Source organism: Amia ocellicauda, chromosome 6 (genome assembly GCF_036373705.1).
Source record: "Amia ocellicauda isolate fAmiCal2 chromosome 6, fAmiCal2.hap1, whole genome shotgun sequence".
NCBI classification, from domain to species: Eukaryota; Metazoa; Chordata; class Actinopteri; order Amiiformes; family Amiidae; genus Amia; species Amia ocellicauda.
Genome location: NC_089855.1, coordinates 44,256,317 through 44,281,838, shown reverse-complemented (window position 1 = coordinate 44,281,838; position 25,522 = coordinate 44,256,317). Strand labels below are relative to the sequence as shown.

At 43.3% G+C, this 25,522-nt stretch overlaps 2 non-coding genes across 2 annotated transcripts; one reads left to right on the top strand and one right to left on the bottom strand.

Moving 5' to 3' along the window:
• Positions 1 to 8,711: 8,711 nt before the first annotated feature.
• On the top strand, positions 8,712 to 8,826 carry LOC136751997 (U5 spliceosomal RNA). Its single transcript, XR_010817180.1, has one exon. It is a non-coding gene; the product is annotated as a U5 spliceosomal RNA (small nuclear RNA).
• Positions 8,827 to 19,910: 11,084 nt separating this feature from the next.
• Positions 19,911 to 20,025, bottom strand: LOC136752063 (U5 spliceosomal RNA). Its single transcript, XR_010817234.1, has one exon. It is a non-coding gene; the product is annotated as a U5 spliceosomal RNA (small nuclear RNA).
• Positions 20,026 to 25,522: the final 5,497 nt, after the last annotated feature.

The following is a 25,522-nucleotide window of genomic DNA, read 5'->3' as shown; positions in this document are numbered from 1 at the left end:
GGGGATATATAATCCATAATCCAGCATATTCTCCTTCTAACAGAATCCAGTTGTGAACATTTGGTCAAGATGTCAAAACCATCATTTATACAGTTTATGACCTCTTTCAAGAACGGCCAGTCCACGGCGTCAAACATAATTTCAGTAACCTGTTTTTCTGGATCCTCCACAACCCCTTCAATAGGGTTTGTAATCAGGGTACTGCTAAACAAAACCTTACGATCAGTAGTTAGAGATAGACTCTTCACCACTGTACCGTAGTTCTGCAAGCTTTCCCATTCACACCTTTCAAAACTCTGAGTCGGAGACTCCGTTTCGCCTTCTCTTGGACCCTCTTGCAAGCCTTCTAGAGTCTTATCCACAAGCCCCAGGTCTCTCCATGCCATCACCTTCAACCAGTCCTCATAAGAGTATTCAATCACCGTCTCAAAAGGTTCCAACGTACCCTCCTTCTCTCCCAAAGCAAAAAGCTCCACTCCAACATAGCTGGGATCCCTTTTAAAGCGGTAACCCCGTCGACCCCCCCAGAACAACACCCAGGAGCGTTCAATCTTCAAATTGGTGAGTACAGGAACCCTTGCCCGGGATTGTTTCTTGCGGGGTTTCATGTTGATGTCGCTGGACATGTTGAAGAAGCGGGATGTTTCAGATGCTGAGAATTAAAGAGGTATTGCCTAAAAGCAGCGCGGGGTCTTAAATAGAGAGGAGAGTTTCGGGGCGTTGCCTTCAGAGGGGTGGGGGTCTTTATGGGTGGCCTTGTTGTTCAGGGTTTTAGGGATAATTAAGGAAATAACTCTAAAATCACGCCCCCCAATTATGACGTAGGAATATTAATAAGCTTAGGGCATACGTCATAACAAAATAGGCCGCGCCCAAAAAACCCTACTATCTACTGACACAGCCTGTCCTCTCTGGGCAGCCAGGTCTGCCTGTGTCGGCCCGTCTCGATGGCCAGGCTGTGCTCACTGAGCCTGTATTTGGTCAGGATCCTTTTGTGTTTTTCGTTCGTTATTAATTTAAGGTTTTCTGACAATGTGTAGTGTCTTTTTAGGGCCCAATAGCACTGCAGTTTACTTTGTGCTTGTGTGTGTGTTTCCCAATGGGTGATGTAGTTTTCTTTGTGCTGTGTGATAATTTGGTTGACTCTGATTGTGTGCATGTGTGTGTTGCTGTCCTGAGGCTGGCCGGTGTCGGTGTGTGTCTGCGCAGTGAGCCTGCGGACCAGCTGGCTGAGGGGGCTCCTCTCTGGGTTCAGCTCTTGGCATTGCAGGGCCTTGTGGTGGTAGGAGTGTGTGTCACTGTTTATTAGATGGAGCCAGAATTTAATTGCTCTTTTGTGTATGTTGATTAATAATGTGTATTGGCCTAATTCTGCCCTGCATGCGTTGTTCGGTGTTTTCCTTTGCACCTGTAGGATTTTTTTGCAGAACTCTGCATGCAGGGTTTCTATTGGGTGTGTGTCCCATTGAGCAAACTCCTGCACTGTGAGGGGACCCCACACCTCACTGCCATAGAGAGCAATGGGCTGGATAATGGATTCAAATATTTTTAGCCAGATTTGTACAGGTATTTTTATGCAAATGTGTCTCTTTATGGCATAGAAGGCCCTGCGTGCTTTCTCTCTCAGTGTCTTCACCGCTGTGTTAAAGCTTCCTGTTGAGCTGAGTGTGAGGTCTAGGTATGTGTAGTAGGTGCAGTGTTCGATGGTGCTGTTTGCTAAAGTGACGTGGTACCTAGTTCCCTGAGGCCTGGCCTTTTTCTGGAATATCATGGTATTTGTCTTTTTCATGTTTACTGCCAGGCCCCAGGTCTGACAGTACTGCCCCTGCTCTGTGGGCCACAGCAGCACCAGGTCATCTGCGTTGAGCAGGAACATGACTTCTGTGTCATGTAGGGAGAGGCCGGGGGCTGCAGATTGCTCCAGCATTGTGGCTAATTCATTGATGTAAATATTGAATAGCGTTGGGCTCAGACTGCGGCCCTGCCTCACCCCACACCTCTGAGTGAAGAACTCTGTTCTTTTATTGCCAATTTTAACTCCGCACTCATTTCCTGTATACATTGATTTGATGATGTCATATGTTTCACCCCCTACACCACTTTGGAGAAGTTTGTAAAATAAACCTTCGTGCCAGAATGAATCAAATGCTTTTTTTAAATCTATGAAACAAGCAACTATTTTATTTTTATTTTGGTTGACGTGTTTGTCGATGAGGGTGTGTAGGGTGTAAATATGATCGGTTGTGCGGTGTTTTGGGAGGAAGCCAATCTGACTCTTACTCAGGACACTGTGCTCGGTAAGGAAGGCCAGTATCCGGGCGTTAATGATACTGCAGAACATCATCCCCAGGTTGCTGCTCACACAGATGCCCCGGTAGTTATTAGGGTCCAATTTGTCTCCACTCTTATGAATCGCGGTGATCAGTCCTTTATGCCAGCTGTCAGGGAAGTGGCCCACACTGAGCACCAGGTTGAACAGCCGTAGCAGGGCCTGCTGTAGCTCAGGGCTGCTGTGTTTCAGCATCTCGTTGGAGATGCCATCAGGCCCGCAGACTTTCCTGGGCAGCAGGGCGCGCAGCTTCTCCTGCAACTCCTGCTCAGTAATAGTTGAGTCCAGGGGATTCTGGGTGTCTTTAAATGCCAATTCCATTCTTTTTAGTTTCACACTGATGTCATGCTGAGCTGATTTCTCAGTGTGGTGAATGTTTTCATAAAGTTTTTCAAAATGGTTTTTCCAAATATCTCAATTTTGAATGGCCAATTCTTCAGGTTTTAATTTATTACATTTTTTCCAGTTTTCCCAGAATCTATTTGTGTTAATGGACTCTTCGATTATTGTCAGTTGCTTTCGGGTGTGTTGTTCTTTTTGATCTAAATGTTCCTTCGTTCCTCAGTTCCTTCCTTATTGTATTGCACTCCTTGTCAAACCAATTCTCCTCTTTGTATTTTGTTGGGATGTTCTTTTTAATTTTCAATTTTGACTGTAAAGCTGCTTTTTCAAATATATGTTTTAAGTATTTTATAGCCAGATGTATTCCTTCTTTACTTTGTTGATTTGGGGTGATCAGAAAGGTGTGTATTAGTGATTGGATGTCTTGATTGCCAATTGCTCTCTGGAACTCTAGTGTGCTGTCTGGAGCCCATCTGTAGGAGTGTCCGAGGCTGTACAGCTTGCTGGGCTGTGTGTGAGCGCTGCTGCTGTGCTCTGTCCTCTTCAGGAACACAGTGATTTGGCTGTGGTCAAATAGAGGTGAATGCACTGAGAGAGAAGGGGTCTAGGTTTGTGATGGCATAGTCTACCGTGCTGCTGCCAAGAGTTGAGCTGTAGGTGTATCTTCCCAGAGAGTCTCCCCAGATCCTGCCATTCACGATATACATATGTATACATATGTATATCGTAATTTTTGCCCGTTTTTATTCACTCCCCTGTCGTGGCTGTGTCTGAGGGAGCTGATGGGGGTGTTTAAGGGGGTGTGGCCGAATATGTGGCTGTCTCCCTGTGTGCTGGTGAAGTCAGGCAGGCTGCCTGTTCGGGCGGTCAGGTCCCCACAGATCAGCACACTTCCCTGGACCTGGAAGTGGCAGACCTCAGTCTGGAAGTTGGGGAAGATCTCCTCATTGAGATATGGGGATTCTGAGGGGGGAACATACACGGCACACAGGAACACATCGGTTTGTGTAGAAATTATTTCTTTGCTTATTTTAAGCCATATGTGTGACTCTGCTGTTATGATGGGGTGTATGGAGTCACTGAGCTCTGCTTTGTACCAGATTATTATGCCCCCGGAGTCCCTGCCGTGTCTGACGGAGGGCTTCTTCAGGGAGGGCACTATGACCTCTCTGTAGCCTGAGGGACAGTGACTGGACACGTCTGCCCGACACCATGTCTCTTGCAGGATGATGACATCCTTGTCTCTCACTCTCTCTCTGAACTCCAGGTCTGTGCTCTTCAGCCCGAACACTGAGGAGCCCAGGCCCTGGATGTTCCACATGGTGATAGACAGGGATCGCATTTCTTTCTACTCTAATTAAGCAATTTATATACTCCTTTGGAATGAGATATATCTGGAAATGTGTGAGGTGGAAAGTAAACAAATAAATAAATAGTAATACTGGTGATATGTAAAAATAGGAAACGAATAAATAAAATAATAAAAAAATAAAAAACTCCTGACTTACACTACTATATACATACGCATACACACATATATCTACATATATACACATATATGTAAGCATCCATATATCTACATAATTTTAAGAAAATATGTCCATATATATCAGTATATAACTACATTTATACAGGGGTGATTTTCAGATGTGGTAATAGCTAGTCACGTCCTGCAGTGGTTTCTTTGTTATGCACAGTTACTTATCTTATCAGTGCAGCTGAGGTTGTGCAGGTGTCGGATCTCCTGCAGCTCCCCGGTGTCGGCCACTCTGCTGACCGCTGCTGCGTAGTTGCGCTGGCTGTGCTGCTGGGCTGTTCTGTCCATGTTCTGGATGAGCTCCACTCTGGGTCTGCTGTCCTGTGGTCGGGCGTATCCAGGCTGGGGTCTGCGGTGTTCGGGCTGGGGAAGGTGGTGTGCAGGTGGAGGGCGGGGGCTCCCAGGGGCCACTCTCCTGATTGGCTCGGGGTTGTTCTGGGTGGTGTGGGTGCTGGAGAACCTTCTGTGGCCATGTGGGGGGCTGGCTGGGTTTCGGCCCAGAGCGATGTCTTTGAGTGTCTTTGCGAAGACGCTCACTGCTTGTTAGTGGAGATGGACGTGGTCAAACAAGCTGTGGGCCCCAAGAGTGGGGTGGTGTGCCAGGTGCACATTTGGAATCAGAGCACATCCCCGAGAGATCTCAGCGTTGATCATGTGGATGGTGTTGGGGTGGAAGTCCTTCCTGGGCAGCAGGGTGGACATGATGATTTTGGCGTGGGGGAAGGTCTGGGTGGCCATCTCCGCCACTCTTCTGATGGAGCTGGCCACCTTGTCCTGCTGGGTCCTCAGGTCGTTTGTGCCTGTGTGTATAATAATATGGCTGTGGGAGCCGAGGCTCTCCTCGGACAGCTGCTGAATGGCCCTCTCTGTGGTCGGACACCAGACCTTGGAGATCTTGCCATCAGGGAAGAGCCGCCTCTCATTTATGAGTTTGCCATTTGAGTCTATCAGCAGGGCTACTTCAGTGTTCTTCTTCCTGGTAGTCTTTCTGCGTGAGGGGGTCTCATCTGTGTTTGGTTCGGCCTGTGTGTGTGGTGCGCAGGTTTTGTGAGTGGTTTCGGGCTCAGGGTGTGTGTGTGTGCTGGGTGCAGTGTGTGTGTCTGAGTCAGGGTGTGTGTGTGTGTTGGGTGCACTGTGTGTGTCTTGCTCAGGGTGTGTGTGTGTGCTGGGTGCACTCTGTGTGTTCGGGTTGGGTTGTGTGTGTGTGTTGGTTGCAGTGTGTGAGTGGTGTGTTGTGTGAGAGTCAGTATGTCTGGATGTCATTGGGGTGGGAGGGCTCTGCACATTGTGCACTGCTGGGTTTCTTGAGGGCTAGTTGTTGTGGGCAGTGAATTTGTATAGCTGCTCCTTCAGGCTCTGCACTGTCTTGTCTCTGCGTTGCAGTTCCTCTCTCAGGGCCGTCAGCTTCCTCCTCATGGCCCCCCTGTCCTGCTGCAGCTCCCTCACCTCTTCCCTCAGCTCCCTCACTGTGACCTTGTGCTCGTGTTGGACTCTGTTGAGCTGGTCTGTTAGCTGCTCTGTGGTGTTGGAGGCCAGTTGTGAGCATGGCCAGCACCAGCTCTTTTAGCTCCATCAGCTCCACCTCCAGCAGGGACATGTTCTCCCTCAGCTGGGACACTGTGTCGGGTGTCTGAGGGGTGTCCTGTGCTGGGATGCGTGTGGATTCCTCGCTGTTCTCTGGCGCGGCGCTCTCCCCTCCGTTGGCAGGGCAGTGTGGGGCTGGACTCTCCTCCTGTGTGGCTGCGTCTGTGCTCTTTTGGACACGTCTCTCCTTTTTCTATCTGTCAGCCAGCGTTTTCAGTGAGTGGAACTGATTTTCAAAGGTGCCCAGGCTGCCCTCGCTACCCTGTATTAAGACTGTTCCAGTGTGGTACAGATTGATTGTCAGCATGGAGGTGTCTGGGTCATCCTCCTCACTGATTGACACCTGCCTTCCTTTACTGATGCCTCTCTTTTTAATGTGCCTGTACAGTTGACAGATGGAAGCGTGCCAGGCGTCGGTGTGCTCGGTGTAGAAGACCAGATTGCTGGTGACTTGCTGGTCTCCAGTCTGAGACAAGTCGGCTCTGAGAATCTCTGGGTTGTCCTTCAGTATGTGTTGTTTGAGACTCTTCCTGGCCTGAGCGTTCTTCAGGTGCTCTGGGTAATGGATCGCACAGCTCCTGCTCCTGCTCATTGTATCTTTTATGAATTGATACTTTCAAATTCAAACCTCTGTCACTTTTCAAATGTCAACAGCTTTTCAGTATAGACACAGTTCTGTGTTGATTATACTGTATGCTGTAATATTGAATATTTTCAAAGTTACATCATTTGTATGTTTTTCCTATCATGTAACAAATGTTCCCTATGTGATAGATGCATTATATCTTAATAATGTCAAAACAATTAAAGATAAAAGGATTATTATTTTTGGAAAAGTTATAACACATTGCTATTAACTATGTGTGTCAGTAAAAGTTTAAAAAATCCTGACAGTTTTTTATTGATCCTGCAAAATAAGTGTTTAGGGAACATTTGTAACTTAAAGTTAGGGTTAGTGTTAGGGTTAGGGTTATGAATATAATTGATATATAGAATTGTTAAGAAGTGTAAATGTTTACATTCCATTTTTCATGGACTGTCTGAAAGTTTCAGTTCTATATTCGGTTTGGAAACCGTTTTTTTTCTATTTGTGTATATGAAAGATATAGATCTATACAATATCTTCACTATTAAAGATAAACGCATTATTATTTTCGGCATTGTTAAAGCTCATTGGTATTACCTTTGTGTATCTTTAAAAGTTTAAAATTCCTAAAGGTTTTTTATTGATCTTGCAAAATAAGTGTTTAGGGAACATTTGTAACATAGAGTTAGGGTTAGCCACTGGGTAAGGGTTACATCTGACACAAGGGTTACACAAGTGCCGGAATGAGGTCAAGGACTCTGCTGTTTTGACTTCGGTGGTGGAATGACCTGCCCACCAAAGTCAAAACAGCAGAGTCCTTGACCTCATTCCGGCGCTTACTCAAGACGCATCTCTTCCGACCGCACTTGTAATATTAGTCCTCTATCCCTGCTAGATAGCACTTCAGCTTATTATGCTCCTCTCGTTCTTGAATGTTTTCCTCCTTGCTCCCTTTCCTGTAGCCCTAGTCTGTAACCCTACATCTTGACAGCACTTAGCTTTCACCGTCCAGGATGTAGGAAGTCTTTTACTGTACTTGTGTAAATTGTAATTGGAATTTTTAAAATGTATTTTGAATTGCGATATTTTTTAACTAAGTTGAATTTGTAATGATTGATGCCTTGTACTTCTCTGTATTTTTGCACTTATGTTGTAAGTCGCCCTGGATAAGGGCGTCTGCCAAAAAATAAAAATAATAAAATAATAATCTTCAACAGTAAGTTTATTCATGTTAATTTTTCTCTTTAATGTTAAAGAACAGAATTAACCAGCTCACCACAAAGGAACATGGTAGGTGCTATTGCAACATGGATTACACAAAAACATTGAAATCCAAGTTTGCAGTGGTCCTTGGGCCATTGCGTGGTGATCCAGATCACTTCAGCACGAATTTTGCAGTGGTCTGGACTACAACTCCAGGGACTACTGTGCAGTGGTCCAGACCTCAGAAACTGTGTGCATATGAACAGTGAAGTGGGCATCATAACTGAAGCCAATACTTTGTGGTTAAAATACTTAATTTAATCCGTGTATTTTACGGAATAATAATAATAACTCTAAAACATAAGAGAAGGGCCTGATAATAAATACAATACACAATAGACTAGTACCCTTAGAATATAATAATATCAACATTTTCATTATTAGTATGATTGTAGTTTGGATGATATATTAATGCAAGTTGATAACATATTTTACAGAAAATGGGTTTAAGGAATTGTGTCAAAAAACGAAAAAAATTGCTTTAGGGACCATTGCTGCATTTTTACAGACCAATGTATAGCCCACTTTTCTTTTAAATTATGTTTAAAACAAAATTGAGGAATCAGTGGTTAGTTCTGAATCAAACATATTGACCCCCTCACTCAATCTGTAAGTCCTGCAGCAAACATTGGAATATGCATAGATATTTGCACAGACTGGTATAAATGTCCCTAATAAATAACCAAATGCCATTTTTGTTGTTTCAAATGTGCCCAACATCTTACCAGTATGTCCTTTTAGTATGTCACAAAGGTTCCCTAATTCGTTTTACAAATGTTCCCTGCATGATATGAATGTTCCCTAAGCATGTGACGAATGTTCCCTAGTTTATGTTACAGATGTGCCCTAGCACTTCTCTCTCTCTCTCTCTCACTCTCTCTCTCTCTCTCTCTCTCTCTCTCTCTCTCTCTCTCTATCTCTCTCTCTCAATTCAGTGCATTTGTATTGTCAAAGCAATAAACAATATCATTATAAATCACAATAAGATGTAATATAGTACAGAAAAACAAAATGTAATAAAATGTGATCTTTAATACACACAAATATGTATGGCTGGTCGGAAGCGTCTTGGACTCGGGTTCCTCTACATTACTTATAACGCTTTTGCCTTTTGTTAAAGCTTTCCATGGAGAGGAATGTGGATGAGTTTGTACCATTCTTGGGAGGCTCTGCCTTGTTGGGGCGGAGCTGTGATCCAGGTGAACAGCAGATCGGGCATAGGTGGGCATTGATGCCTTTACCATCAACAATCTTCCACCAACAAACTCTGTTTTCTTAAAATAATCCATTTTAAAAGTGTGTGAAAATAAAATCCCCACTCCCCCACTCACACTAGACCCTTGGCTAAACACACTCTCTCCTTTCCACTCCCGCTGCCACTCACACTCATTCACACTGTCTGCGTGCGTCTCTTGTACAAATAAAAATTGAGAAATAAAAAAACATACTATTAACCATCATCTTTAGATTGCAAAGCAGTCCTGACAACACTCTTTCCACTTCTTTAACCAGTAGCACTCCGGCTCACTAAACTCCGCGAGTGCCACATCCTGCAGGATCACTTGTGCAGATGCCAGGAACTGCTTTGCATAAGGGAAGAAGTTTTCTAAAACTATATTCCTCTTTTCCTTGGTCTCTCTTCAAAAATCCTTAATGCTTTTAGCACTGTATCCCGCAGTGTCAGTGGAGGCGGGCTCGCCCTGGGAGTCAGCGATGTACCCCTGAGCAGCGCTGTCCGAGTCTGCGCTCTCCACAGCCGCAGCACTGCACTCAGACTCCCGGCGCCGCAGCCGGTCGGCCACCTTGGGTTGAGACGGCAGGTTCCCCCAGACAGACTCCCCTGACTGGGAGTCCCGCCGCACCACAGCCCCCACACCGTCTCCGAGATCCTCCTCACCAGCCGTCCTCGCAATATTCGCCTTTTTAGACAACTGTATCAACGGCCTCAGAAGACGGGGCAGACTGCTTCTGCTGTCTTTTCCTGGGCACTTTAAACACATCATCACTGGCTAAGTGTTCAGTCTTGGTGGCGGCCGCATCAGCAGCAACAGCAGCTCCCTCCTCGGCTAACTGAGCCCGTGGCTGCTCTGCATTCTCACTGCTAGCAGCTTCCCCACTAGGCTCCCCTACTCTGTCCCCACCGAGGCCAGTAGCGTTTGCCACCGCCTCCCCCTCATCGCTCCCCCGGACGGCAGAGCCGACACCAGACGGCCCTGCCTGCTCCTCACCTTCCTCTCGCCCGGCCGCCGGAGCCTCTCCCTGAGGGCAAGAGCGACTGATGTGCCCCTGCGCCCCGCACCTGAAACACCTCATGGTATCAGTTGACACGAACACCACGTACACTAACCCCTCGATCTTAAACTTCAGAGACAGGCTTAACTCATCGGCGCCGTCCGCCAGCACCATGAAACCCTGTCTGCGGTAAGAGAGGACGTGTTTCAGCTCCGGGGCGCTGCAGCCCAGCAGCACCCTCCTAATGGCGCAGGTGAGCCGGCCATAGCGACTCAGATCCCCCGCCAGCAGATCGTTGCTCAGGAAGGGGGGCACATTGGAAGTAACCACCTTTACAGCCGGGGTGGCCAGAGGGAGCGTGGGCAGGAAGGTCCCCTTCACTGTGACCCCCTCCTCCATCACATCCTTCACCAGCGCCTCAGAATTCAGGAAAACCACAATGCCCTTATTCATTCGAGCCGCAGAGACGATGTTCTGGAAGCCGACCTTCCTTCCGATCTCCATCGCACAGTCCTCTACCGACACCTACTCCTGGGACACGAGTATAAGCCCATGCTTTCGGGTCAGCGTTTCGTAATTAAATGAAGGGGGGGTCTCCCCGCCCGCAACGCCATGCTGATCTAAATCGAAAAACAACCCCCTAAACCCGAATCGTTTAAAACCAACAAACGATTAAAAGTATCTATAAAAAAACAAGAAAAGGAAAGAAAAAGAGTAGTAAAAACACACACACACACACTCTCTCCAAACAAACCTCCCACCACCACTGACTTCCCCTATGAACTCCCAGCATGCAGAGAGAGAGAGAGAGAGAGAGAGAGAGAGAGAGAGAGAGTGTGTGTGTATGTGTGAGAGTGGGTGGGTGGGTGGCTGTGTTAGTGCCTGTTTGTCTGTCTTCTGTGTCTGTCTGTCTCTGTATCTGTCTCTCTCTCTGTCTCTCGGAACTCGGGTTCCTCTTCATGGAAGGGAACGTGGATGAGTTTGTACCATTCTTGGGAGGCTCTGCCTTGTTGGGGTTTTGCTGTGATCCAGGTGAACAGCAGATCGGGCATAGGTGGGCATGTGGGCAGAGGAGGAGGAAGGCCGGTCAAGCAAATAAGCTTGCTAAGGTACGCAGCAGCAGCAAACAGCCCCCCCTTCCAGCCAGCCAGGCAGTCTGGCTGGCAGTGACTGAGTGGTTGACAGACGGCAAGCAACGGAATGCACGTGCTCTGTGATGTCATAGCAGTCAGCTTAAGAGAGAGGATTGTCATGTGATGTCAACGCTGAGCTGGATGGCTCTGTGTGTCTTGCTGGCTGTGTGTATGTATGAGTGTGTGAGAGACAGAGAGAGAGAGATAGAGTGTGTGTGTGTGTGTGTATGTGTGTGTGAGTGGGTGGCTGTGTTAGTCTCTGTCTCTCTCTCTGTCTCTGTCTCTCGCTCTGTAGATGCATCATAGGGAACATATGTAACAATCTCTCTTTTTGTTTACCAAAAATGTGAATGAACGTATTTCAAGTGGGTTTTGCCTTGTTTGGAAACGTTTTAAGATTATTTATGAAGTGTAAATTGGATTTGTCTCAATTCTCTGTAGTTTTCAATGTATGTGCCATTCAGTAGCGTTCATGTTACAGATGTGTCATATGCAGTGGTAGGGTCAATTAAATGTCAGTAAAACTTTATTTTAGCATTTATGGAGGAAGAAATGCAAATAGAGGGTCCTCACTAATTATCTAATTTATCAACAACGTTTAAAATTAGGTCTTGCGAAGCTGCAGAAAATGCTGTATACTCGTATGTGTGTTCAAACACCAGCTGCTAAAGTCTGATAGCTTTTGAAGACTCTGTATAGGACATTGAAGAAAGTGTTTTGTGATAATTATATAATGTTTTATATTAATACTAGCATTAAAAGTAGTTTTGTTTACAGACTGAGCAGATTAGATTCAGCAGGACAAGTAAAGGGAGAAGAAGGTTGGTTTGTTAGAAACTCCTGTCAGTAATGAAAGATTACACAGTGCCGAAATAGCCTACAGATGTCTGCTGTGAATTTGTTTATGACTTAATCATTTCTCCAGATAGGGAGGAATTGTTTTTGTTATAGAGCGATTGACAATAGGTAAATGATGACCGTGGGATCGCATCTTCCTAGTGCACATCAAAGACGGACATCTGCTTTTGATCCATAACCTCTTCACGGGAGGACAGATCGTAAACGGAGCCAGACCTGTATCTTCTGATTGGATTAACGGCCATAAGATGTTACGTCATTTTTCCTATAAAGTTGTACTCATGTCTGTAAACATTAAGCCTCACTGAAGGAATTATTTCTGACAGTGGAGCTTCCGAGCGGCTCGATTAAAGTTCTGTTTGCTTTGTCTCCACGACTCTCCACTTATTTCTAAGACGGTTCAACACACACAGCCAGCAAGACACACAGAGCCAGCCATCTCAGCGATGACATCACGAACCTCTCTCTGAGCTGACTGCTATGACATCACAGAGCACGTGCATTCCATTGCTTGCCGTCTGTCAACCTCTCAGTCACTGCCAGCCAGACTGCCTGGCTGGCTGGATGGGGGGGCTGTTTGCTGCTGCTGCGTACCTTAGCAAGCTTATTTGCTTGACCGGCCATCCTCCTCCTCTGCCCACATGCCCACCTATGCCCGATATGCTGTTCACCTGGATCACAGCTCCACCCCAACAAGGCAGAGCCTCCCAAGAATGGTACAAACTCATCCACGTTCCCCTCCATGGAAAGCTTTAACAAAAGGCAAAAGCGTTATAAGAGTAACCCGAGTCCAAGACGCTTCCGACCAGCCATACATATTTGTGTGTATTAAAGATCACATTTTATTACATTTTGTTTTTCTGTACTTTATTACATCTTATTGTGATTTATAATTGTATTGTTAATTTTCCATATGTATGTATGTATGTATGTATGTTTGCATGTCCAATTGCTTTCACAATACAAATGCACTGAAATTGAGAGAGATAGAGAGAATTGTGTGCAAATATCTATGCATATTCCAATGTTTGCTGCAGGACTTACAGATTGAGTGAGGGGGTCAATATGTTTGATTCAGAACTAACCACTGCTTCCTCAATTTTGTATTTGAGTAGAAGTGAAGAAACACAGCAATAATAATCAGCCCCGAGGCGACTACGTTTCTAAACCCTATTTAACATCATAATCAAACTCATTCTGCGTCTACACACAGCACAGATACATTGTAAAAACCAAACAAAAAAAACGAAATCACATGTAGAAAACCAGAAACGAACATACAAGTATACGAATATGCTAAGATCAGCCATTTATTTGTATTTATTTGTATTGATGCATTAAGGGATTTACACCGATTTGCTATTTCAGACACTTTCACTGTATTGACTAAAATACAGGATTAGTTCACATGCATTCGTCACCATGCACACAGTTCACATTTTCACTCATTTTGTGGCGTATCTTTACTTTTATTCTTATTTAAAAATCAATTGGCTAGCCTATTGATTATGGATGCGACTGTTTTGTTGGTTTTTGCGGCACAATTGTGGGCAGATCAATAAACTGTTGGACCATCTCAGGTGATGTTAATGCTTTGATGGGATATTGTGCTTATTGATGAAGTCTGTGATGAAGGTCTAAAATCACTGTTGCATTGTCCCTGTTGCCAGACAAACAGCAATTTTCCTATGTTTTGAAAGTCACCCTGGATAAGAGCGTCTGCTAACAAATACATAATAATAATAATAATAATAATAATAATAATAATAATAATAATAATAATAATAATAATACATTGTCGGAACTGCTGGCGTGTGATCGCTCGCAAAGCACATCAGTGTAACAGATCTTACTTTGTATTTGATCTTCTCTTACTGTAGAATATGTATGTTTTGTGTGACTCGCCCTGTGCTAAGAAAATGAATTTATTCATGCGCAAACCAACCCGGGACACATGACTCGTAGGGGCACTGGATTCAGCGTGACACCGGACCAGATAATGAGCATTTCATTAACAAACAACATATCTGTCCAATCTACACTCACCTAAAGGATTATTAGGAACACCATACTAATACTGTGTTTGACCCCCTTTCGCCTTCAGAACTGCCTTAATTCTACGTGGCATTGATTCAACAAGGTGCTGAAAGCATTCTTTAGAAATGTTGGCCCATATTGATAGGATAGCATCTTGCAGTTGATGGAGATTTGTGGGATGCACATCCAGGGCACATCCAGGGGGTGCTAAATGTCCTCTATGTAAATTAGATAGTCAACTCAGTCTAATTTACATGGGAACATTTGTGTTGCCCAAAATGGTGCATTATGGAAGTTGAATGCAGTTTCTGTGTTTTTTTTTCCCTCTCTACATAATGGAAAACCTGCATAATTTCTTATTCCAGACTCTTCTCTTTTAAAAATAATTGCTTATTTACAATAATTAGAACAGAAATAACTATTTAGAAGAATTATAGCTTTTTAAATAATTATGTAATAACATACTGTATATATATAATTATCAATTATAAAATTTGGTAAATGTTAAATAGAAGATTTAAAGTAAAGGTTTTTAAATGTCCTCTTTACTTAAAGAGGAAACCGATATGAATGTGTGCAGCGCATACTCTTGATAGTACAATATAGGAGCGTACAGTACACCAGACTGACGGATAACAGTAATGGCTGTTATGTTTTTTGATTGGATAACAGAATTTATTTAAATATAAGCAATGGACAGTTCCTTTGTAGCCACTGGTAGCCTCTGGTAGCCCCTGGTAACCTTGTCTTTATGTCCAGAAGACCAAAAGGGACCTGTCCTCTTATCGGTTCCTAGCCAAATTCGAAGGGACCCCCACTTCATAATTACATTATAATAAAGCACCCAAGTCATGGTGGTGGCAAAATGCTATTGGTTGGAAGGAATCCTTATATAAGGGAAAACAAAGAGAATTTGAGTTCTCTTAACTTCTTCATCCTGCAACGAGACACAAGACAGAGCTGGAGAGGAGAGACAGAGAGATAGACACACTGCTTCCTGCCTGACCAGACTGACCAGATAAGCTGTACTGTGAGGAGAAAGAAGAAAATGGGTATTATCTGTTTCTTACTGTAATCCAGCAGAAGCTTAATATTACTTATTTTCAGTACTATAATTGAATGATATTAGTTTCCTATTTTTGTCAAAATAAATGATTATTGCACATCTGTGACTTGACCACATCTTCCCTTTAAAAAGAATCTTAAAAGAGAAACCAATTGACCTATGAGTTTTCAGTTCAACTATTTATTTAGATTGACTGAAAAAAATGAGCATTGCTTATTGTTTATTAAAAATTATTATTGCTCGGTTATTTGGCTTCACGGCTGTGCTGTCACCACCGTTGTTATTATTGTCTGTGTCTATTTGTGTTTTTAGTTATTATCTTTGATAGCTAATCCTACTCTGTTCCGTCCGCGCTCTGGGGCTCCGGTGTGCTTCAGTTTCGGCTACAAATTGCACACTTTCAAAATAATAGTTCTGTTTATTGTAGCGTAAGGTACACTTATAAATTTCAATTCAAGAAGTGAATTTATAGTATCACCTTATCACGAATCCTGTAATCTTGTAGAACTCAATTTCCGTAGTAATTGGACGCAGACTCCAATTCCAAAGATATAAATTGTCAAATTTATTCAAAAACAAAGACTAAATGTAGCACTACACCAATTATACAAAAGGGCAAAACTAATTAACATTCATCTCTAGATCAACAACTCAAAGACAAATCACTTCCGTAACCAAATCAAAGACCATGTGATCGCATATGATATCACACAAATGGTTAAACAAAAAAGGTTATAAACACATTGACTACAATACCGGTTAGTAAGACGAAGGTGAGTCTCTCATTAGTATTGTTAGTCAGACATTAAATATCTACGCAGGATAGTATTTATGTCAGGTAACTCCTCGTTATATATATATCAGTCTCATTTACGTAGGTGCCGAGAAAGATCCTATCATTACTTGTTACCACAATTTCCCTTAACTGATTATTATTCAATGATTAAAGATAGGCAGGGCCACCTATAATCTGGTGTCTATTAACTTTTGTCAATTTCAGACTACAAAGTTAAACAGGAATGAGAAGATATTTCTCGGTGTTGACAGATTTTATTTCTAAAATTATCAACAAAACAGTTTAATGCAACACAGATTTATATTGAAGAAAACTAAATGATATTACACATTCTAGAGTTATGAATCACAGATTAACATTTCTAATTGATTTCTCAAATGTCATGAATCACAAACTGTTAAACTTATCTGAACTTCGTCGCAGAGAGGCCTCTCTGGCTTCGGGCTCAGATAACAGCACACGGCACGAGGTCCGTGTGGTTTGGAACAAAGGCAGTCCAGTTCGGCTTTGTCCAAGAACTTCCACTCAATCGATGCACCTGGAAGTTGGGGTTTCTCGAATGTAGAGTCTTTTCCAAACAGATTTTCCACTGGTTTGAAGGCTCCAAGGTTGTGCACAAAATCTTCTTTGTAAGCAGGGTTTCCACCATAGTTTCTTGAAGACAAAGTCTTTGAGGAAAGCAGGGCCCTGTTCGTTCCAAGGGTCGAGTTTCTTAAGACTCAGTAGCTATTTAAATGACTGACACTTTCGTATACAGTCAACTTAGTCAATTGTCCAGCTGTAAAACTCCACTGATCAGGTGGGCACAGGCGGGCATGCACAGTCTGTAAAGTACTTTATTTAATAAAGTCCTTTAAAATAATTCTTAGTACAGCTCAATCTCCTTCTCCCAGTTTAACTCTTCTGTTGCCGGCAAAGACTTGGTTGGTTTCTGGTTCTGGTTCTGGCAACAGAGCTACAGGTTGAGCTGTGGCAGCGAGTTTCTGGTTCAGGTGAGAGAGAGAGAGAGAGAGAGAGAGAGAGAGAGACCGTGTGCAGTTCTGTATACGCCTGTCAGATCAATAGGTGATTGGTTCCTGAGTTCTTGAGATTGGATTTCGGTTTCAGCCCCCAGTGTTCTATTGGAGGGGGGCTTGATTTATGAATGATGTCAATCCTTGCCATCTTTTGGAAATGCCGGTTGGCCCGGGTTCGTAGCTCTATGTCAGGATTTCGGCTCTCGTCCAGTTCAAAGAGTTTTTATTACCTACAGGCCCCTTTCTCCAGACATCTCATAGCAGGATTCCAAACTATTTGGCCTATTTGTGGTGCCATCCTCCCCAAAATTGTCACTTTGATGTAAACCAGTTCCAAGCTGATGAGTTAAGAAAATCTGATAACTTTGGGGGGAGAGGTCTTCTTTAGATCAGTGCATCAGCTCAGAGCTAAAATGCTCTAATCAAAATACACCCAACATAATGCTACAGTGTTTATTAAATTCTATGCCCCCAATGCTGTGAGAGACAGACTGTCAGTATTTTCGGTGCTCAGTAAAGCGCTAGCAGACTGTGGGGCTAAGGAGATCCTGGTTTTGGGGGGGTGATTGGAACTGTACTGTGGGCTATAGATTAGATAGGAATCATTTGGAGCCCAGTCCACAGTCGGCAAAACAGCTGGAAGGTAATACACAGTTGCACAATCTGGTCGATGTCTGGAAGAATGCCAACCCAAAGGTGAAACAGTACACCTGGGTGAGGCCGGGTTCTAGCATTATGTCGCTAGCGAGGCTGGATAGATTTTATACCTTTAGACATCATGTCAATCTGATCGGTGGCTTCCATATCACCCCCACCTGACCACTGACCACTGTCTCATCACTGTGAGTGCCACCCTGCCTCCTGTCTGGCTGCGCAGTGCCTACTGGCTTTTCAATAATAGCTTGCTGCAGGACTGGATTTTTTGTAATTCTTTTCTTTTCTTTTGGCAGAGATCAGAGCGCCCTAGGTTTGCCTCCCTGAGACAGTGGTGGGACATTGGCAAGGTTCAGACCAGGCTCTACTGCCAGAAGTAAACTGAGCATAGGACTGACAGCTTGAATGAATCTATGAAGGAGTTTGAAGGAGAGATTCAGGTGCTCCACCGAGCCTTGGACTCTGGAGATTCAGGGGCATTAGAGGACCTCAAAGCTATGCAGCAGGCATTGTCAGAGCTGCTAAGGACGCGGGCTCGAGGAGCAATGGTGCGCTCGCAGTTCCAGAGCCTGACACAGATGGATGCGCCCATCAAGTTCTTCTTTGTGTTGGAATGCAGGCGGCAGCAGAGCAGGGTGATGCTCTGCCTGAGGACGGCTGAGGGCTGCGTGCTGCAGGATGGGCAAGAGATGCGTAGTCATGCCGCCCAGTTCTATAGGGAGCTGTACTCCGCAGAGCCGGGCAGCCTGGAGCAGCAGCAGCAGTTTCTGCAGGGTCTGCCTAAGTTCCCACAGGATGGGGTCAAGGGGCTGGAGGCCCTACTAACTCTGGCAGAGCTGACCTGCGCAATGCAAGAGCTCAATAAGGGCTGGGCACCGGGGCTGGATGGGCTCACTGTGGAGTTTTTCTCAGAGTTTTGGACTGAGCTGGGCCCGGACCTGCTCTCAGTGCTGCAGGAGGGACTGTGAGCTGGGCTGCTGCCCATTAGCTGTCGTAGAGCTATTCTGACCCTGCTGCCCAAGAAGGGGAATCTGTCCTCCATTGTGAACATGAGGCCAGTGGCGCTGCTGTGTCAGCACTATAAGATCCTGTATAAGGCTCTGGCTAAGCGGCTCAGAGACATCATGCCGGCCGCAGTGCCTGTTTCAGGTGCTGAGAGCAGTTGGTGTCGGCCCGCGGTTCGTAGAATTTATTCAGCTGCTGTACTGTCGTGTGTTTAGTGTGCTGAAGATCAATGGTGGCCTGAGTGAGACTATCCCCATCCATTGAGACATCAGACAGGGCTGCAGTCTGTCAGGGATGCTATACTCCCTATCTATCGAGCCCCTGCTGCACAGGCTGAGGCAGTTGCTAGCCGGGCTGTCCATCCCTTGTCACCCAGAGCAGGCAGGCAGGGTGTCGGCCTATGCTGCTGAGACACACAGTCTGGCCAGCGAGACGTCCAGGTCATTGTGGGAGTGTCTGGAGGAGTTCAGCAGGGCCTCCTCAGCCAGGGTCAACTGGGGCAAGAGCAGCGCTCATCTGGTTGGGGTGTGGGAGGTTTCTGTCCCCCCTGCCCTCCCTGCGGGCTGCAGTGGTCTCGCTCAGGCCATCGGGTGCTGGGTGTGACTTTGGGGGAGACGCAGGAGAACTGGGCTGGCCTGCTGGAGAGGGTACAGAGCCGGTTGAGAGCATGGCGCTGGCTGCTGCCCCAGCTCTCCTTTAGGGGGAGAGCAATTGTTATTAATATCTTGGTGGCCTCCATGCTCTGGCACACTTATGCATGTCTGGACCCCCCACCGGCCCTGGTGTCCCAGATACAGAACCTGCTCCTGAAATTCTTCTGGGATGGGCTGCACTGGGTGCGCAAAGCAGTGCTGTACCTGCCGCTCCAGGAGGGGGGACAGGGGCTGCCCTCTGTGCCATTGACTTTGGACATTTAAACCAACTGGTTTAATTCACTTGAATATTATATAGGTAGCACATGTGTAGTGGTTTTTATTGAGCGTTTTTAGAATAGGCTGTGTTTTTTTCATGTTTTTTAGGTTTTTCTAGTTTGTTTTAAATGTTTTGTTAGTATTTCTTTAGTAAAATAAAGGTGTTAATATTCAAAAAATATCTCTCTCTCTCTCTCTGTCTCTCTCTCTCACACACACACACAAACACACACACACACACACTCTCTATCTCTCTCTCTCTCACACACACACACACACACATACACAGCCAGCAAGACTCACCAAGCCAGCCAGCTCTGCCATGACATCACGAACCTCACTCTGAGCTGACTGTTATGACATCACAGAGCACGTGCATTCCGTTGCTTGCCATCTGTCAACCACTCAGTCACTGCCAGCCAGACTGCCTGGCTGGCTGGATGGGGGTGCTGTTTGCTGCTGCTGCGTACCTTAGCAAGCTTATTTGCTTGACCGGTCTTCCTCCTCCTCTACCCACATGCCCACCTATGCCCGATCTGTTGTTCACCTGGACCACAGCTCCGCCCCAACAAGGCAGAGCCTCCCAAGAATGGTACAAACTCATCCACGTTCTCCTCCATGGAAAGCTTTAGCAAGAGGCAAAAGAGTTATAAGTAATGAAGAGGAACCCGAGTCCAAGACGCTTCCGACCAGCCATACATATTTGTGTGTATTTAAGATCACATTTTATTACATTTTGTTTTTCTGTACTTTATTACATCTTATTGTGATTTATAATAAAATTGTGTATTTTCCATATGTATGTATGTATGTTTGTATGTATGCATGCACAAGTGCTAGGGCACATCTGTAATATAAACTAGGGAACATTCGTCACATGCTTAGGGAACATTCATAACATACAAGGAACATTTGTAAAACGAATTAAGGAACGTTGGTGACATACTAAAAGGACATATACTGGTAAGATGTTGGGCACATTTGAAACAACAAAAATGGCATTTGGTTATTTATTAGGGACATTTATGCTAGTCTGAGCAAATATCTATGCATATTCCAATGTTTGCTGCAGGACTTACAGATTGAGTGAAGGGGTCAATATGTTCAGAACTAACCACTGCTTCCTCAATTTTGTATTAAACATAATTAATAAGAAATGTGGGCTCTACATTGGTCTGGAAAAATGGAGCAGTGGTCCCTAAGACAATTCTTTCAGTTCTTTGACACAATTCCTTAAACCCATTTTCTGTAAAATATGTTATCAACTTGCATTAATATATCATCCAAACTACAATCATACTAATCATGAAAATGTTCATATTATTACATTCTAAGGGTTCTAGTCTATTGTGTATTGTATTTATTATCAGGCCCTTCTCTTATGTTTTAGAGTTATTATTATTATTCCGTACAGTACAGGGATTAAATTAAGTATTTTAACCACAAAGTATTGGCTACAGTTATGATGCCTTCTTCAGTGTTCATATGCACACAGTTTCTGAGGTCTGGACCACTGCACAGTAGTCCCTGGAGTTGTAGTCCAGACCACTGCAAAATTCGTGCTGAAGTGATCTGGATCACCACGCAATGGCCCAAGGACCACTGCAAACTTGGATTTCAATGTTTTTGTGTAATCCATGTTGCAATAGCACCTACCATGTTCCTTTGTGGTGAGCTGGTTAATTCTGTTCTTTAACATTAAAGAGAAAAATTAACATGAATAAACTTACTGTTGAAGATTATTATTTTATTATTTTTATTTCTTGGCAGACGCCCTTATCCAGGGCGACTTACAACATAAGTGCAAAAATATAGAGAAGTACAAGGCATCAATCATTACAAATTCAACTTAGTTAAAAAATATCGCAATTCAAAATACATTTTAAAAATTCCAATTACAATTTACACAAGTACAGTAAAAGACTTCCTACATCCTGGACGGTGAAAGCTAAGTGCTGTCAAGATGTAGGGTTACAGACTAGGGCTACAGGAAAGGGAGCAAGGAGGAAAACATTCAAGAACGAGAGGAGCATAATAAGCTGAAGTGCTATCTAGCAGAGATAGAGGACTAATATTACAAGTGCGGTCGGAAGAGATGCGTCTTGAGTAAGCGCCGGAATGAGGTCAAGGACTCTGCTGTTTTGACTTTGGTGGGCAGGTCATTCCACCACCGAAGTCAAAACAGCAGAGTCCTTGACCTCATTCCGGCACTTGTGTAACCCTTGTGTCAGATGTAACCCTTACCCAGTGGTTAACCCTAACTCTATGTTACAAATGTTCCCTAAAAGCTTGTTTTGCAAGATCAATAAAGAACCCTTAAGGAATTTTAAACTTTTAAAGATACACATAGGTAATACCAATGTGCTTTAACAATGGCGAAAATAATAATGCGTTTATTTTTAATAGTGAAGATATTGTATAGATGTATATCTTTCATATACACAAATAGAAAAAAAACGGTTTCCAAACCGAATATAGAACTGAAACTTTCAGACAGTCCATGAAAAGTGGAATATAAACATTTACACTTCTTAACAATTCTATATATCAATTATATTCATAACCCAAACCCTAACGTTAAGTTAAAAATGTTCCCTAAACACTTATTTTGCAGGATCAATAAAAAAACTGTCAGGATTTCTTTAACTTTTACTGACACACATAGTTAATAGCAATGTGTTATAACTTTACCGAAATTCATAATCTGTATATCTTTAATTGTTTTGACATTATTAAGATATAATGCATCTTTCACATAGGGAACATTTGTAACATGATAGGGAAAACAAACAAATTATGTAACTTTCAAAATAATCAATAGTACAGCATACAATTTGTCAGGCTTCATAAAAATGGAATTTATGACATACTCTGTAAAAATCAAGCAAATAGCATTTGTTGTTCATGAGAAAAAAAATTATAATCAAAGCTATCAGAATAAAGTTTTACTGACATTTTATTGACCCTACCACTGCATAGGACACATCTGTAACATGAACGCTACTGAATGGCACATATATTGAAAACTACAGAGAATTGAGACAAATCCAATTTACATTTCATAAATAATCTTAAAACGTTTCCAACCAAGGCAAAACCCACTTGAAATACGTTCATTCACATTTTTGGTAAACAAAAAGAGAGATTGTTACATATGTTCCCTATGATGCATCTAAAGAGCGAGAGACAGAGAGAGAGAGAGAGAGAGAGAGAGAGAGACAGGGAGAGACAGACAGACAGACAGACACTAACACAGCCACCCACCCACCCACTCACACACACTCTATCTCTCTCTCTCTCTCTCTCTCTCTCTGTCTCTCACACACACACACACACACACAGCCAGCAAGACACACAGAGCCAGCCAGCTCAGCGATGACATCACGAACCTCTCTCTGAGCTGACTGCTATGACATCACAGAGCACGTGCATTCCGTTGCTTGCCGTCTGTCAACCTCTCAGTCACTGCCAGCCAGACTGCCTGGCTGGCTGGACTGGGGGGCTGTTTGCTGCTGCTGCGTACCTTAGCAAGCTTATTTGCTTGACCGGTGCTAGGGCACATCTGTAACATAAACTAGGGAACATTCGTCACATGCTTAAGGAACATTCATAACATACAGGGAACATTTGTAAAACGAATTAGGGAACCTTTGTGACATACTAAAAGGACATACTGGTAAGATGTTGCGTTCATTTGAATCAACAAAAATGGCATTTGGTTATTTATTAGGGACATTTATACCAGTCTGTGCAAATATCTATGCATATTCCAATGATTGCTGCAGGACTTACAGATTGAGTGAGGGGGACAATATGTTTGATTCAGAACTAACCACTGCTTCCTCAATTTTGTTTTAAACTTAATTTAAAAGAAAAGTGGGCTATACATTGGTCTGGAAAAAGGAGCAGTGGTCCCTAAGACAATTCTTTTAGATTTTTGACTCAATTCCTAAAACCCATTTTCTGTAAAATATGTTATCAACTTGCACTAATATATCATCCAAACTACAATCATACTAATCATGAAAATGTTCATATTATTATATTCTAAGGGTTCTAGTCTATTGTGTATTGTATTTATTATCAGGCCCTTCTCTTATGTTTTCCAGTTGTTATTATTATTCCGTACAATACAGGGATTAAATTTAGTAATTAAACCACAAAGTATTGGCTACAGTTATGATGCCTACTTCAGTGTTCATATGCATACAGTTTCTGAGGTCTGGACCACTGCACAGTAGTCCCTGGAGTTGTAGTCCAGACCACTGCAAAATTCATGCTGAAGTGATCTGGATCACCACGCAATGGCCCAAGGACCACTACATACTTGGATTTCAATGTTTTTGTGCAATCCATGTTGCAATAGCAACTACCATGTTCCTTTGTGGTGAGCTGGTTAATTCTGTTCTGGGACAACCACAATCCTGCAGGTTTAATTAGTCTCTCTACACATCAGTCCCTGAGTACCTTCAACCAATGGTAATTCTGACCAATTAACCCCAAGAATTGAGTCAATTAAATTGTCAAGGACTACCCAGTAAAGACGTGAACTCACGACTAGGTCACACTGTGAGCTCTCCAGAGCAGACATTACACTGAGCTCAGTGTGAGCTCACTTAGCGCTTTTCCACCGACATGGTGCCGGTACTGGAGCCAGAGCCGCTGCTCGGCCTGGGATCCAGCTGATCTTCTTGTAAACCGGCCCGCTTTTCCACCGGTCTTGGAATCGAACGCTGACGTCACTGGATGTGGGCGTTCCCAAGCGTGGAGTAGAAGTGGAGAAACACAGCAATAATAATCAGCCCCGAGGCGACTGCGTCTTTAACATCACAATCAAACTCATTCCGCGTCTATGGCAAATCGTAACCCATATGTTACAAATGTTCCCTAAATATGTGTTTTGCAGAATCCCCCAGCAAACGTTATGGATTATCAGCATTTTATCGACTCACATAATAGACCTTATTGTTCTTTAACATTGATGAGAATAATTCACATGAATTAATTTACTGTTGAAGATGTAACCCTTACCCAGTGGCTAACCCTAACTCTATGTTACAATTTCTCCCTAAACACTTATTTTGCAAGATCAATAAAAAACCTTTAGGAATTTTAAACTTTTAAAGATACACATAGGTAATACCAATGTGCTTTAACAATGCCAAAAATAAAAATGTGTTTATCTTAAATAGTGAAGATATAGTATAGATGTATATCTTTCATATACACAATTAGAAAAAACGGTTTCCAAACCGAATATAGAACTGAAACTTTCAGACAATCCATGAAAAGTGGAATATAAACATTTACACTTCTTAACAATTCTATATATCAATTATATTCATAACCCAAACCCTAACGTTAAGTTAAAAATGTTCCCTAAACACTTATTTTGCAGGATCAATAAAAAAACTGTCAGGATTTCTTTAACTTTTACTGACACACATAGTTAATAGCAATGTGTTATAACTTTACCGAAATTCATAATCTGTATATCTTTAATTGTTTTGACATTATTAAGATATAATGCATCTTTCACATAGGGAACATTTGTAACATGATAGGGAAAACAAACAAATTATGTAACTTTCAAAATAATCAATAGTACAGCATACAATTTGTCAGGCTTCATAAAAATGGAATTTATGACATACTCTGTAAAAATCAAGCAAATAGCATTTGTTGTTCATGAGAAAAAAAATTATAATCAAAGCTATCAGAATAAAGTTTTACTGACATTTTATTGACCCTACCACTGCATAGGACACATCTGTAACATGAACGCTACTGAATGGCACATATATTGAAAACTACAGAGAATTGAGACAAATCCAATTTACATTTCATAAATAATCTTAAAACGTTTCCAACCAAGGCAAAACCCACTTGAAATACGTTCATTCACATTTTTGGTAAACAAAAAGAGAGATTGTTACATATGTTCCCTATGATGCATCTAAAGAGCGAGAGACAGAGAGAGAGAGAGAGAGAGAGAGAGAGAGACAGGGAGAGACAGACAGACAGACAGACACTAACACAGCCACCCACCCACCCACTCACACACACTCTATCTCTCTCTCTCTCTCTCTCTCTCTCTGTCTCTCACACACACACACACACACACAGCCAGCAAGACACACAGAGCCAGCCAGCTCAGCGATGACATCACGAAC